This window comes from Macrosteles quadrilineatus, unplaced genomic scaffold (genome assembly GCF_028750875.1).
Source record: "Macrosteles quadrilineatus isolate MER2022 unplaced genomic scaffold, UCM_ALF_1.0 Scaffold_3__2_contigs__length_128488019, whole genome shotgun sequence".
Lineage (NCBI taxonomy): Eukaryota > Metazoa > Arthropoda > Insecta > Hemiptera > Cicadellidae > Macrosteles > Macrosteles quadrilineatus.
The window spans coordinates 109,499,287-109,513,964 of record NW_026542596.1 but is presented as its reverse complement, the minus strand read 5'-3'; the positions used below and the strand labels follow the sequence as shown (position 1 = coordinate 109,513,964).

General features: G+C 35.4%; 1 protein-coding gene across 5 annotated transcripts in view; it reads left to right on the top strand.

Annotated features, from left to right (window-relative positions):
• Nucleotides 1-12,458: 12,458 nt before the first annotated feature.
• The window catches only part of LOC128988893 (insulin receptor substrate 1-B), a 41,262-nt gene continuing 39,042 nt past the window's right edge, over nt 12,459-14,678 (top strand). For all 5 annotated transcript variants that reach the window (XM_054410656.1, XM_054410654.1, XM_054410652.1 and 2 more), the window contains exon 1: nt 12,459-13,605. The gene's annotated coding sequence lies outside the window, so the exon portion shown is untranslated. The remainder of the gene's footprint in view (nt 13,606-14,678) is intronic.

Genomic DNA, 14,678 nt, shown 5'->3' with positions numbered 1-14,678 from the left:
TAGAAATATACATGGGGGAGCAAATTTCGTTTACGTGTATGCTGAGTGGGATTATAGATACATTTGTGCTACTTATGCTTGATGGCAAATCTGTACATGCATACCTTCAATTCGAGACCTCAATCATGAAAATTGGTCGGGTAGAAGAGCCAAACAAACTCGGAAAAGAAAAACCAAATTTTGTTATTATATAAGATACTCATAAGGTTAACATGGGAAATTCCAGAGCCACTGGGGTGGAACCCAAAAGCCTGATCAGAATAAAAACTACTTAGTTTTTCTATTTAACGCCTAAAGAATCAGTCTACCAAATTTCAGTCTCCTAGGTAAAAGGGAAGTAGGAGAATTAGTGATGAGTAAGTAAATCAGTGAGGGCTTTGCATTTTATAGGTATAGATACTTTTGAAGACAAATTAAATGGAATAGGTAAGGTTTTGCTCTGTAATTCATGATGTTATGGATGCATCAGTTGTTGGAATTAAAAAGGTTGCTATTGTTAAACTGAAAGCCAGTGATTATTACTCAATCATTAAAGGACCTTTTAGTACCATCATAGACCTCTAATTATTTTAAAATGATTAGCCAGAAAACCATCATGGACCACCTGAGTTTTGACTTCTGGACTTTTTATCGACTGAGAACTCTGTACTGGAATGATTGGTTCTGTGTGTACCATATTTTCGAGAAACCCCAAGCTAAACTTTCATTCTTTCCTGGAATTTACACATCACAAATTACGCCTTAGTTTTATCCCATTTCAGATAGTGTTAGTGATAGAAGGACGAAGACATGAAGACCTTTTAAGAAGAGGGTGAAAGGTATGGAGAAGAGAAAGGATGAGATGGTGGAGTACGAAATGGGTTGTCCTTCAATGAATAAAGTAATACAGGAGGAACTGTGGGGCAATAGAGAGGATCCCTGGTTGGATGTCCAGATCCAAAATCACTGGAATGGAGACAGATTTTTTTATGTATGTATAGGTACTTCTATTCATACTGACACCAGGTACCACCCTTTTGTTTTATTATGTCATTACAAAGAAAATAAATGGTATCAGCAATCTGACAAATACTTTCCCCCAATAGCTTGTCAACAACCTTTATCATGGGTAAGCGATGAGAGTAACTATGATATTAGGTAAAATCACAAAAGTTCCATAGCTTTTGAAACATAATTATTACAGGTTGCACTGTTATGTTTAGAATTATAAGGACCATAATATTAATCAAAATACCCCCGCCTCAGCAAACCTGCAGACTATGCAAATTCCCATTTTCCTGGCTGGATTCCTACTAAATTTTTCTGACAAAATTGTCAGATTTATTTCTTATAGCAGAGCAGTGGCGTAGATACGGGGGGGATCAGGGGGATATATCCCCCCCCCTTCAACCTATAATGGGTAAAAAAATTGTAAAAAAAAACATTTAAAAAATAATGTTTTAACGTATGCAATGAAATAGTGAATCTTTTTAATTTTACTTCTATATTGTATTAAGCTTGTTTTTCGTAAGTATACTTTCAATATCAATAAACCGTAAATAAACTGCAATGCCAGTGAAAGTAGTATGGCTTTTGCGCCGAAACAGAGTACAGACACAAGTCACGGAAGGTCAACAGCCTATCCGCCCCTCCCCCTTCCGCCACCACTTCACCTTTTTAAATCTACCTGAAATTAATAGTTTTAACGTGAGCAACAAAATAGTTAATCAAATGCCATGCCAATTGTACTAAGCTTGTTTGTTTGTACGTATACTTTCATTATCGATGAATAAATGGAAACAGATAAACTACATGCCGGTAGCAGTGGTGGGGTGGGATATTTGCGCGCCAAACAGACGTGAGTCACCGGACGTTCCGCGTTCAACCGCCCATCGACGACACCCTCCTCCTCTACCCCGTCACCCACACTACGCTTGATCTGTCGTCTGGTGTTAATTATTGTGCCAGTGTGTTTTTATGATTTTCGTATTCCTTGGTGTCTCGTGAGTGTTCTGAGTGTCTGTAAAGTAAACTGATCGGGGTTTTCGCCCCAAAAAGAAATATTAGCCCAGTCAATGAATGCAATAAAACACCCTTTTTCGCAACTAAATGGTGGAAAGCTGGATTTTTTATATGTGATAGAACCACATGAGAGGTGTATTTTCCCAAAAGTCCCCACTTCTACCCCTTGAGCTTTCCCCCCCACCCCCCTCCAAACATGGAAATTGCAGTGTTTTATTTAATTGATCATAATTTGAATGCTATGTAAGCTATCGAGCTGCAATTTGGTTTGTTTTATTTGTGATTAGTTTTCCTACAATTTTTTTTTTGAATATTTTTCTAAAACCAATACTTAGGGAGATATAAAATTTAAACTTCGTTAAAAGCTTTGTTTCAGAGTGCAAAAATTTGTTTTCTCTATGTATACTTTTAAATAGAAATAATACGCAAATATGGTTCAAACAAAAGTTTTAGTACGTCTTTCAAGGTTTACAAATATATTGTTGGTTAGTCATCTAGGTGGCTGGGTGAAGAGCTGGGCGTCGGCAAAGAGAGCGCGTGCGGGCTAGATCAACACCTCTGCGCTGCGTCATCACATCTAGCCCAGCCAATAAACGCAATAACTGCCTTTTTTCGTAGCTTAATAGTGGTAAGCTGTGTTTGTTATATGTAATGGAACCCCTTAAGACGTGTATTTTCAAAAAGTTACCGATGATCCCCCTTGAGCTTTGCCCCCCAACCCCTTCCAAACCTGGAAATTACAGTCGTTCACTTTACTGGATATAATTCAAATTCTATGCATGCCATCGTAGTGAAATTTGATTTGTATTATTTATAATAAGTTTATCTACAACTTTTGTACTAAAGATTTTCTTATAAAACTATATCCAAAGAAATATATCATTTTAACTTTTTTTATACCGTAATGTTTATGTTTTAGAGTACACAATTTTGTTTTACCCTCTTTATATATTTTCCCAAATAAAATACGCAAAATGTTTCAAACAAAAATTTTAGTATGTTTCTTAAGGTTTATAAATATTTGGTTAGTCGACTGAACGCACTGATGTAGTGTGGGGCGTCGGCAAAGAGAGCGCGTGCAGGCTTCTTCAAAGCATCCGCGCAGCGCAGCCTCGCTCGTCGATGCGTCGCGTCGTAGGCACCGACATCGCTAAGTTCTCAAAGGTTGTTTACAAATGCTAAGGCTTTGTACATTGTACTTTACTACCAAAACAATCTGTATCGAAGCTTAACCATGAACTGCAAAAACAATTATTATTTAGATAGAACCTAATCATGCCCTTTTTTATATCCAGTTTTGGTTCAGGTAAAATTAATCTCTACCTACTTGTTATACTATCGATACTTGTAATACTTGATTTCTTCATCTTTGACCAACGGAAGTTTGATAGATTGAGGAATAGAACACTAGGCCTAATAGACACATTAAAAATCACTATAAACTCTTTACTCTTCCTTACGTTACAATGTGGTTTCCATTATCTACCACCAATGGGACACTCTTTGTTCCACCAGATTTATAATAACTGCGCCTTACAGTCAGTAAAGATCTAAACAGTAAACTGCAAAAAATACTAATTAGATGAATCCTAATCATTTGTACATTTCCTAAATTTATTGTTAGTTTTAACTCGTTTCTCATTTGAATTAATAACTTATTAAATTGTTTCTGTCAACGGCTACACCTACTGACAATAATATATATGGATACATATATTAAATGACATAAAGCTGTTTTAGAAACATACTGAATCCAATGATGAGATGACCCAATTCGCCTATGGGTCTGAGGATGATTTGAGTGTCGAATCAAAATCTACCACCACTTACCATCTTTCATGTAATATTTACAGTATGGTGAGTAACATTATAAGTGTAAATTTATGTTTTAAGTGTTAGGCTATTAGACTTAATTTCTTTTATTTACTTTCCAATTAATTAATGTAATAAGGAATATATCCAAAACTTATGAATAAGTAAGTAAAAAACTATATTTGTGTCCCAATACATGCAGTCAAGACTATTTACGGGATACATACAGGCAGATTAATTAAATGTCCTTTCTTAACATATTGTTTAGATGTGTCAATCAAATTGTGTTTTTTCTTCGTAAAAATTGGCAGCAATGTATTACGAATCTGCTTTACAGCACTAATACGTGGTCGAAATCAATCATTTTTAGAGACTCTATACTGTCGAATCTTGGTGACGATCTGTTCTCTAATATTTGATAGTTTTCGTATTATCTTAAAAATGAGTCAGAATAATAGTTCTTTATTGGTTTGTGGTAGACATTATGCAAACGTTTAACATCGCTAACAAAGATGAAGGCGCTTATTAAGTGTTTAAAAATCTCCTCTATATAGACTTAATAAAAAAATTAGTTGACATTCACTGGTTTTAATTTGTATTCCTTGCAATGATTAAAAATGGCTTATAAATATCACCGACAGTTTTCTACGTTGTTCGTGATATTATTTTAACACAGGCTTACAACTCAGGGCAGACCCTTGCTAGCAGGAAGCATGAAGAGAGGGACATATCAATGATAGGACGCAGTTTGTATCAAGGATAGTGGGTCGACGAAAACTTTTTACTGACCGTGAGGTGCTTCATTTAGTCACGGTTTAGCTTGGAAACAGACTGTTTTGGTAGTAAAGTAGGCTAAAAATTAGGAAGTCTTAGGATTTGTATGAAACAGTTGAAAACTTAGCAGTGCCGGTCCTTATGCATCGACGGGCTGCGCTGCGCGGATGCTTTGAAGAAGCCTGTACGCGCTGTCTTTGCCGACGCCCCACACTACATCAGTTCGTTCAGTCGACTAACCAAATATTTATAAACCTTAAGAAACGTACTAAAATTTTTGTTTGAAACATTTTGCGTATTTTATTTGGGAAAAATATATAGAGGGTAAAACAAAATTGTGTACTCTAAAACATAAACATTACGGTATAAAAAAAAGTTAAAATTGTTATATTTCATTGGATATAGTTTTATAAGAAAATCTTTAGTACACAAGTTGTAGATAAACTTATTATAAATAATACAAATCAAATTTCACTACGATGGCATGCATAGAATTTGAATTATATCCAGTAAAGTGAACGACTGTAATTTCCAGGTTTGGAAGGGGTTGGGGGATCAAGGGGGATCATCGGTAACTTTTTGAAAATAAACGTCTTAAGGGGTTCCATTACATATAACAAACACAGCTTACCACTATTAAGCTACGAAAAAAGGCAGTTATTGCGTTTATTGGCTGGGCTAGAATGCGATGACGCAGCGCAGAGGTGTTGATCTAGCCCGCACGCGCTCTCTTTGCCGACGCCCAGCTCTTCACCCGGCCACCTAGATGACTAACCAATAATATATTTGTAAACCTTGAAAGACGTACTAAAACTTTTGTTTGAACCATATTTGCGTATTATTTCTATTTAAAAGTATACATAGAGAAAAACAAAATTTTGCACTCTGAAACAAAGCTTTTAACGAAGTTTAAATTTTATATCTCCCTAAGTATTGGTTTTAGAAAAATATTATAAAAACAAAAGTTGTAGGAAAACTAATGAGAAATAAAACAAAACAAATTGCAGCTCGATAGCTTACATAGCATTCGAATTATGATCAATTAAGTAAAACACTGCAATTTCTATGTTTGGAGGGGGGTGGGGGGGAAAGCTCAAGGGGTAGAAGTGGGGACTTTTGGGAAAATACACCTCTCATGTGGTTCTATCACATATAAAAAATCCAGCTTTCCACCATTTAGTTGCGATAAAAAACATTTATTGACTGGGCTATATTTGAAGGCGTTAGCTGGTGTGGCAATGGAACCACGAAGTTAAGTGATTTTATTACTCGCCTTTGAAATAATTTTTTTTTAATAGGCCAAGTCACGTTATAGTATATTACGTTACTAGTCCTGAAAATAAGTGTTTACCGGACGAGTGTCGAGTGTGGTCGTTCCCGTGCGAGACGAGGTCGAGTACGGGATTACCATACGAGTCCGGTACACACATTTTGGACGAGTTACATACAATAGTTTACGCCATACTACTAAATCTTTACAAATCTTTATATATGACCACCAACTAAAGGACTAAAAATCACTAGTCGTAATCTCTAAGAGAGGTTATTTTTTTGTTTATAAACACTCATTGCCACGCAAATACAGTATAATCAGCTGATTGGTCACCGGTAAAATTCATTACAGTACAGTAGTTAGTACGCAATGAAACCCCATTTGATTAAGCTGGCGGCAAACAGCTGTTTTCTGGACTAAATCCTTGCGTGGGAAGTTTGTCAAAATAGTGTTGTGTGGCGTAAACATATTAATCAAAATATTCAGTGTTAAAGGATAGAGAAACATAACGTTAAATGTTATAATATAACAAAAAGCCTAGCCTAAGTACTTTAAAAATAAATGTAATAAAAAACTAGTACACCTGCAATTAAAGCAAAAAGTTGCAACAAAATTGCATAAAATTCTATTAAGTATTAACACCAGATTTCACTTCCTAAACGCTTAAAATGGTGTTTAGGGAAGCTATTTTTCTCCAAGCCCTCTGGACCCCCCTTCCTTGCTGGAGGGTATTCCATACCCCCCAGACCCCCCGGTACCCCCCCCCATGACAAGAGGCTATCTACGCCACTGTAGCAGAGCACCCGTCCTTTGTACGGGGTCAGCGTATAATTATAAAATGCTTATTGCAGTTATACTTGGCTTTGCATTTGCAATGGGAGAGGACACAGTTTGGGTTCAAGAAAATTTGGTTCTTTTAATTTACGGTATAGCACATGTACCATAGCCACAATGTTCTACCACTGCACCTAAACAATAGAAAATAGCTTATTCCCTATATGGTAAATTCACTAAAAGTAAAAGTTCTCATTGTATATGTATATCACAGCTTTTTTTTTGCTAGTTGGTTCAAATTAGCTGTTATAAATGTAAAAAATATTAAATAGTGCTCCACCCTGTTGGTACACCTTATAACTTTTTAATGTTACTAATATCATAGAACCAACTTATGTAGTTGAAACAGCAGACAAAATTCTTTAATCTATATATTAACCCTTTCAGTGCTATGCAACGATATATCGTTGTGCGTCTTTTTCCCGAAAAGTGCTATGGAACGATATATCGTTGTTTGTGTTTCATCCGAAAAGCGCTAAGCGGCAATATATCGTGCCGGCGTGACTTTCTGTCATGTGATTTAAGACCCTCATATGCTCCCTCATGGACTGTGTGCGTTATTGCATCCGGCCTTCACACTATATCTCTAATATCACAAACTTTGTAAACAGTACTGGAGCCTCAGTGGTTATAGTGACTTCTAATGGCACCTCTAGAAGTAGGCTACGGAATGGAATGTCACCTGCAAAATTTGTTGAAAGGCTGAAACAGCTGATTGGTTTAGACAACAAAGAAACCTCACAGCCCTCCTCCCCGCATCCAATTGATGTCTGCTCTACAATGTTTGACCCGGAGACACAAACAGCACCGGACACTCCTCATGAGCTCCCACTTCACCTGACACCGGACATAAACTTGTCTGTTATCTCTGACACATCACCATGGCGAGGATGGTCGACACCAGAGCAACTCTCTCTCACTTACACATTGCACGGACAACCACAGAAAGATGAGATATGCCTGACTTCTACTAGTCCAGTATCTTCGCAATCACATCAGCAGCCCATCCTAGCCCCTGGCCATCTCCAGTACAGTGAGGTGGTGAAGTGTGTGTCAAGTGAAGTGGAAAAGCAGAGTGTCCGTGCCAGTTAAAATTGTAGTCTAGATGTAAATATAGTTCTCATGTAAATAGTAGCTTTGAAGTAAACAGTGTAATTTCCAATATTATCCTAATGAATGATCAAATCTGTAATCCTTGCACAGCTTCTCTCTAATGGCTTAAATAGTTTAAACTGCAATATTTCCAAAAAAGTTCCAAACACATAAAACAACAAAATCCTACTACCGCATCAAAATTCCGTCAAAACAACAAAAGTAAAACAAACTGTAATCAAAATAGTAATGATGAAATTAGTACCGGTACCTATCCTACACCAAAATATCCAGCGCCTACCCTCCAGACTAGGCATGTTATTTATCTTACTAGATGAAATTTCAGTGGATTTATTAGTACTGACAGAACATAAATGAATGAAAATTAAATATATTGTTTGAATATAAAAAAAATGACAGTCAAATCTTTTTATGCTCGAAAATTATCATGAGGTGGTCTATTAATTTTGGCCAGATCAGCACTCAAAGTAGAACCTCTTGAATTAACAGAAATAACGAGTTTGGTTTAAGACAAAGAATTTAAGTGTTGTGTGGTTAAAAGTACGAGCAGGAAAATATTCTTTTGTTTTAGCTGGTGTTTACAGAACTCCTAAATTGTCTATAACGTCGATAAAGGAACAAAAGCCTTTGAGGAAAGCGTAAGCTGCATGCCTATCAACTCCATACTTCAATAAAAAGACTTGAAGAGGAATTTTCTGTAAAACATTAGTTTTTTTAATAAATCCACCCCTTTATTATTGGGACAAGGGTACAAATTAAATGGTTAAGACAGGTGAATCTATGTACAAAATACTATAAATCTCTAAACATTTGAGAATTTGGAACTTGTTAAGGTAGCTAAACAAACAAAGATTCAAATCTTTGTTTCAATCCTGGCTACTTCGTGAATTAATCATCATCCAAGAAGTTTTAATTAGAATGTCATTTTTACAAAAAAATACTATAATTTGTATTTTAATAAACCCCCATTAATATATTATCATAAATCCGGGTGCATTATGTTAGTAAATGGCTGTTGAGAATCCATTTTAAAGCTTAAGGGTGTTTTGTCAAAAACTTGATCTCGGATTTTTTGTTATTGTTCAATTATACTAAAAAATAGAGATAAAAATATAAGAAATATTTTTTTATTTTGAATATTAAGGGAGATATATGGAACTTGAAAGTAGTAAATTTGTCATATTTTGGTATCAATTCACAGGGGGAATGGGTAATGCGATTCTCACCAAAATTTGCGTTCAGGTGTGAAAATATAAGATAATAATCATTATTTATTAAAAATATAATTTTTAACTTTAAATTTTTTTCTATAAAATTTTAAAATAGCTGTTTGTTTTTGGGTAAAATTCATCTAAATGTTGGATTTTTTAAAATCCATTACATAATAATTACATAACATTGTGTAATTATTAACATCATGTAATATTAACAGAATACATGTATCGTTGTATTCTATAGCCCCGGCGTGAGTGTACACACTTAACAAGTAGTGTGTGCTGCCAGCGCTAGGCAACAAAGGTACAAATTTGTCCCTGTTGCTCGAATTCGAGCAATTGCTAAGTATTACAGGCGTTATTTTATAACGAATAACAGCCATAATTTCTAAAGGCTTTAAAGATTCGACTCAGAGATTATGGAAATACTCAAGATGTACATAACAAATCGATATAATCAACATTTCATGTAAATATCTGAAGCTGGTCTTGTTTTTTAGTGTTTTCTACAAATAGCCTTACTCATAGCCGCATTAGGTTGTCCATAATAACAATGATAAATTAAAAAAAAAGTTATTTCTATTTCTTCTCCTTAGTGGTGTTGTATGACTCTCCTATGTTTCCATAGTTTGCAAATCGGCTCTTTCAATGATTACTAAAAATTAAATGCAGCACAGTGTTAATTCAGTTTTCTTTTTAGTACATAAAACTATCCAGGCTTTCTCGCTTTTTTCCATTGTAATATTTACGCCAACCCAAATTCAAACAGTAAATATTTCCTTTCAAAGAAGTCAGTAAATGTTTGTAGCAAACTGTTAAATTAGCAAACTTATTGACTGTTTACAATTTACATATGTTTTCTTCTCACTTTTCATTACTGACATCAGCTGGAGTTTCATAAAAATTTTTGTTTCCCATGGTAATCTTTAGTTGTGGAGAAATACAAAGCTTTAAAGGGCCCCAGGGCCTCACTCTAAAATTATTTCGATAAAAAGAAAGTTTCCTGCACATTTCACGTTACGCTCTTTCCAATGACACCAAAAACATGTCAATCGGTTCAGTAGTTTCGGAGGAGTAATTGTCACAAAAATCCTGCTTGAGTATGAAATAAGTACAAGGGTCGCCGGAATTTTATCCCCCTGGAATTTTACCCCCTGGGCAAAGCTGACATCACTATGACGTAGTAACCTGAGTGGCCAAAAGTTTGTTCGCGGCCGGAATTTTACCCCCGCGGATTTGGAAGTCTAATGAAAGTAGCCAGAGCGTGATTAATTAGATTAGCGATAAAACCGGAATTTTACCCCCTGTCCATATAACTATAGCGTTTAGACAACTGAAGATGTACGGGCCGGATTTTTACCACCGGAATTTTACCCCCGGATTTTCACCCCCTGGAATTTTACCTCCGGATTTTTACCCCCGGAATTTTACCCCCTGGCCAATTTTAGAAATTGAATGATTGATTATCTCATTTCTGTTTTTAATTAATTGTAAACATTTCATTATTTAGTAGCCTATCTTTATTTATTTATTTTGTAAAGAAATGTTCGAAACAATTATCATTCAATTGATTGTTTATACATCATATTAACCAACACTGTTGGCTTCAAAGATCGAATTCTAATACTAGAATCTCAAAATTAAAATTAAAAACCTGTTTGATTAGTTAATGTTACAAAACAACTTATTTAGGCTACTTAATAATAAAATGTTTACTATTAAATTGAAACAGAATGAAGATATTAATCATTCTCACTAATTTTTATCTGGCCAGGGGGTAAAATCCGGGGGATAAAATTCCAGGGGCAAAAATCCGGGATGTACACTCTAGGTTATTATAATTTGATGTGTTCTGATTAAATTCACAACCGTGAAAATATATGTTTAAATCCGTGTTTAATCCATCGAGCTGATGTCGCGAAACTCAAAAGTTCGCGGCCAGAATTTAACCCCCTGGTTTGTGACGTCACGTTTGCCCAGGGGGTAAAATTCCAGGGGGATAAAAATCCGCTACCCCAAGTATACAGGGTGTTTATTTGACTTATTTACTATTCGCATTTTCGCTATACACCTACTTGTTTAGGAGCTACAAGATGTAAAATGTAGACCGGAAGTAATTTTTCCATAGGCTGTAACTTCTAAACGAGTGGGGTTTATCAAAAAAATGCCAGGATAAAATGTTTTTAAATTGCATGTTCTATCCGAAAACATGATCAAATATAGGGTGTTCTATTAGAAATTTTAAAGTTGACCGCCATATTGGAAAATGGCGGCCATTTACAAAAGTTGTATTTAATTATTTTTGAACCTCTTTAAAAACAGAAGAATGTTCCCCATTTAAAGTTTGCTGTAAAATCATTAGTTACTGAGATCCCAATGGTAGCACACTTAAACAAAAACACCCTGTATAATAATGCAGGTATGCATTATTATGGTTTGATGGTAATGCAGTGTTGAAATGTATCGTTTTAGGGGAAGACCACTACTATGAAGGTAGAGTAGGAATGGTATGCTCAGCATAGGGAATGGTTAAGGCCAAAACTACAACAGAGGTGAAGGGCTGCAAATGCCTCTAGTTATAATTAAATTTAGAACAAATATAATATGTATACAAATGTTTTGAAGCAGTTCAAGATTTGTCCCCTACCCCATATTAGAAGACTGCTGGTACAGTATATCATACTTTTTATATGTTTAATTATTATTTGGTGCACTTCTCTTGTTGAAGTCAATGTTCACGTTTCTTTTAAATAATATTTTACTGTAAAAACCCTGATCAAAAATTGTCACAGCTTATTGTAGATCGACTGCTCTACCATATATACTGAAGCTAGTATTACGTGCAGTGTTGTGCATTGTTTCTACATAAAATTGCTGTTGTACTTCTTGTAAATAATGGCTATGTCTTTAGAAATTAAGTAAATGAATAAAAAGATATCAAATTGTAGATCATCCTACCCTAAAAATCAAAGATCCCTAAGGTCAATCAATACCTAAGTTACCCTCTTACACTATTAAAGTTGACTCGTAATTACAATTTGAATATACTATCTGAAATTATTATACTATTCACTAGTTTCAGTAATATTTTAAACATAAAATATTAAAAAATAAAATTCTATCAATAACAATGGGAATGAATTAATTATTATAGGATATATCAAATCAATATACCATTCATTACGTAAGTCTAATTCATATTGTTAAGAACATCGCATTTACTTAGCTTCGAATTCATTCAGTGCCATAATAAGTACGATTAAAATCTGTTTAAGTAGGGAAATAATAACGGGAGTTATTAATGTGCGCCCGCAATTAGGCTACCCACAACATTTGAGCGCGGTGGGTGGGTGTGTCGTTCTGCAAGGCGTTTCCCATGAATGAGCTGCGTCGCTGTCGCTTGTAATCGATCCAGTTGTACGCCAGACGAGTCTGAGACGTAGTAACCGTAATCTAACATCGTCGACCGTCTGTCTGATCGGCGATTGATAGTACAGTTGCGGATATTAATAGTGTGTCTTTTGAAATCTGAAATCTGGAGAAATTTCCGTTGTTTACATCATGTTATAATTCGCATCGCCTCACGTCGTGAAAAGTAATTTCTTAATTTCCAAAGGCAAGGCAGTGAAGAATGTCAAGGCTAGTGTCGTTTCGAAGTGCATATTTGTGAACAGTGACTAGAACTAGAAGTGGTGACATTCGGGAGGGTGGTGATTTGTTGGGATTTTTTCTTTAATTTTTATTAGTAGACTGTTTAGTCTAAAGTTCAATGGTCAGGATGATTCATGCGTGACGTGAATTCATTCCTAGCCGTGTCAGTATCGAGTTGTAGGCTTGCGGCGCATGCGTACAAGTTGTTTACAACCACGGCCGACATGTACACAGTTACACATGACCTTTTCCACGATGTGTAGTGATTCTAATTTTTCGAGATTTTATGTTTCTGCTTGTTTATACATAGCTCTGACTAATCAAAGAACTCTGAATTGCAGTGGCTTGGAAAAGATTAGTCGAATGTGTAGACTATTTTGATGTTAGTGTTATTTTTAGGAATCTAATAATTGCGCATTTAACAATACTTTCCGACCACATTTTGATCAGTTGTTAGACCAAATCAGTGTTTTATCTGTGTTTGCTTGGACAATATTATTAGGACTGGACAGTTCAGCTATGAATGTATTTCGTTGGTATGGATTTTTGTGGACCAATATTTACAGGAATAACTTATTCATTCACCGAGCTGGAGTATTTACGTGTTAGGGAAATTGCGCATGAAAAACTGTTGTCCTTGTTGCCTATATCGCAGTCTGTAGGCTAGATTCTATTGCGTACTTATGATTATATTTTAATTGCGTGTTCTTGTTCGATGTGACAGTTTGTGTTTTCAAAGTATTGATTCAAATAATAGCATAATTGAGTGAAGGAGACACTAATCTGACTAATCAAACATTTAGTGATAGTGATAGCTTCTTGTTTTGGATGTGTCAGCACTACCACTACCAGTATTGTCCTTGTGTCTTCAACAACCACACAAACAGTTTAAAACGTTTAATGGATCATGTGCTAAACAAAAAACATTATTTTGTGAGTATGATTAAAACTTAGGTTTTTTTACATAATATTAGGTTTGGGCAATATTGCACAAGACAGTAATAACCTTCCTTGCAAATGTGATCTGTGAAGAATTGAGGTTAGGACATATGCAGAGTCATTAACTTAACTTAGGCACTAGACTTGATTGTTATTGAGGTTAACGTCTCTTGAATGTCATTTGAAATATATTTGAAAAGTTTTACATGTTATAGAAGATTTTTCAAGTTACGGTACCAGTACATTATATGTTTTATTAGGCCCACATGATAAGTAAGTTAACAAGGCCTATGTCCGTGCTGTCTAGTTCATTCAAGTTAGGCCTAGGGGCTTGTCCTAAGTTAAGTTTACCCAGTTTTCCACACTCTCATCAGTGCTGTTTACTAGAATAGGCCTACTGTACGCTAACTTACCTTAATGGCTAATAATGATATTCTGCTGGAATTGCTAGGGATTTTAGAAACATGCTGATGTATTTTAGGGCTGCACTTTAGTATCTGTCAACTATAGGTACACTCATTCAGTAAATATGCATTTTAGAGTTTGCACACGATTTTCTTAATTCTACCAGAAATTTAACCCTTTGAGTCCGTTTGAGTTTTTAGAACGAGCCAAAAGTGCCAACGTCCGGCTGACCGGACGTTTCGTAATGACCGAACAGTTGTCATAACAACCGAATGGATACTCGGATTCTTTTAACCCATATATTAACATTGAGTCGAAAGTTACTAGATGCGATACATCGATTTTCGTTGGTCGAAATATCAAAAATTTGATTTTTACAAAATTTTCGGCTGCACTTTACTTGACGTCCTACACTCATTCGATTGTTTTTACGATTCGATATTTTCATTCGATTGTTTTATTCTATATATCGTTTGGTTAGTTAGGTTAGGTTAACCTTACCTAACTAACCAAACGATATATCGAATGAAGCAATCGATTAATCGATATATCGATCGATATTTTCATTCTAATGAGTGTAGGACGTAAAGTAAAGTGCAGCCAAATTTTCACCTAAAAATCGCCAGATCGCGCTTGGCATTTTTAGCGCGACCTTCGGGAAA